This window comes from Sinocyclocheilus rhinocerous, unplaced genomic scaffold (assembly GCF_001515625.1).
Source record: "Sinocyclocheilus rhinocerous isolate Xijiao unplaced genomic scaffold, SAMN03320098_v1.1 scaffold3485, whole genome shotgun sequence".
NCBI classification, from domain to species: Eukaryota; Metazoa; Chordata; class Actinopteri; order Cypriniformes; family Cyprinidae; genus Sinocyclocheilus; species Sinocyclocheilus rhinocerous.
The window spans coordinates 170677-172189 of record NW_015634078.1 but is presented as its reverse complement, the minus strand read 5'-3'; the positions used below and the strand labels follow the sequence as shown (position 1 = coordinate 172189).

The 1513-nt window shown below is 37.6% G+C and overlaps 1 long non-coding RNA gene across 1 annotated transcript; it reads right to left on the bottom strand.

The window, feature by feature from the left end:
• Positions 1-520: 520 nt before the first annotated feature.
• LOC107745433 (uncharacterized) lies at positions 521-1283 on the bottom strand. The gene is made up of 3 exons (XR_001640599.1): positions 952-1283; positions 724-828; positions 521-608 (listed from the first exon to the last, which is right to left on the bottom strand). It is a non-coding gene; the product is annotated as an uncharacterized LOC107745433 (long non-coding RNA).
• Between the last annotated feature and the right edge of the window lie 230 nt (positions 1284-1513).

The window sequence follows — 1513 nt, the reverse complement described above, 5'->3', positions numbered from 1 at the left end:
GAATTGCATCGTTTGCCCACCCCAACACTTACATGCAATAATAATGATAAATGCTAACCAATAATTATATTACTTTTTTTTTTTTACTTATAATGACATTTTAGTAAAACAAGCTAAATTTATTTTTTGTCGTGACATAGCTATACATAAATATACACTAGTTGAACAAATGCAGTCGATGTGAATATATAAATTTTCAGTCAAGCAATTAATACATTAATTAATAAAATATTTATATTTTATTTACTGACAACAAGAAACATGAATAAATAAGTAAAGGAATGAATAAAAGTAAGCATCACAATAAATACATACATATACAGGTGCATCTCAAATTAGAATGTCACAATCATGTATTTACAGATGGTGAACCCCACATCATACTGCCATCTCAACACAGCGGAGACAGTTCTGCTGCTGTGCTGTGCTTCACAATCTCGCTCTTCTCAATGGGGACATCGTTGAGCAAGAGGATGAGGAAGACCATGATGACGGCTCTCTGAACCACACAACCTTGAGGCAAGAGCAGGGGAGCACATGCGGGACAATCTGGCTGCCACTGTGTCTGCTCCAAACATTTGTGTGCTGCTTTCCATGAGCACCACTACCTGTAACACATTTAAACGGAGTTAAACATTTTACAGTTCATGTTGTCAGCTTTCCATTTCTTGCCAAATTTAATTTCATGTTTACAATTACATGCTTTTGTTGTAGCTTTATTACTTTTGTAGTGGGCTAAACCACTGAAGTGGTGAGCAGAAGTTTGCTGGTTCAAAACCACCAGTATGTCCTTGAGCAATCCAGGTCGTTCCAGAGGATTGTAGATCCCTGTAATAAGAGCACTGTAAATCACTTTGGATAAAAGCTTCATGACATTTTTTGATGATGCTTTTGAAGGTCTGCCTTCATTGTATGAACAGAAACCAGCAGAACAAACTTGACCAAAATCACATCCTCAGTGTCTTTTGGTGTTTCTCTAGATGCTCTCGCTGGCTCTGGGGTCACTGAGGATGAAGAGACCACAGCAACATCTGGTCCAGATGAGGCAGTAAGAGGTGGAGTGATGGAGCGTCTCATCCATGGCACTGGACCATTTCCAGGATGCTGCTGTGGACTTCTCCATCCTCACTGCTCACAGCAGTCTGCAGACATTTCAGTACATTACAATACAAAAGCAGTCATTTTAACAGCATAATGTCATCTGATTTCTGTATTGGAAGTAACAAAATTATCTTATTTATATTTTTGTTTAAGGTTTTCACTTTTTTTCCCACAAATGTCGCTGTCACCTTGCCTTGCAGGTCTTGCTCCACCAGAAAAGATCTGCAGCAAATGCACAGAAATCAAGAATAAGAAAAATGCTGTAATAGTTGTTTGAAATTACAATAATTAATATAAACTACAACTTAAGATTTAAAAAATGTGTATATATCATTCCTTCATCAGTCACTCTTCACTGGATAAACACACGTGTGTCTCATCTGTCCCTGTAACATCCAGACAAGAGTCAAGT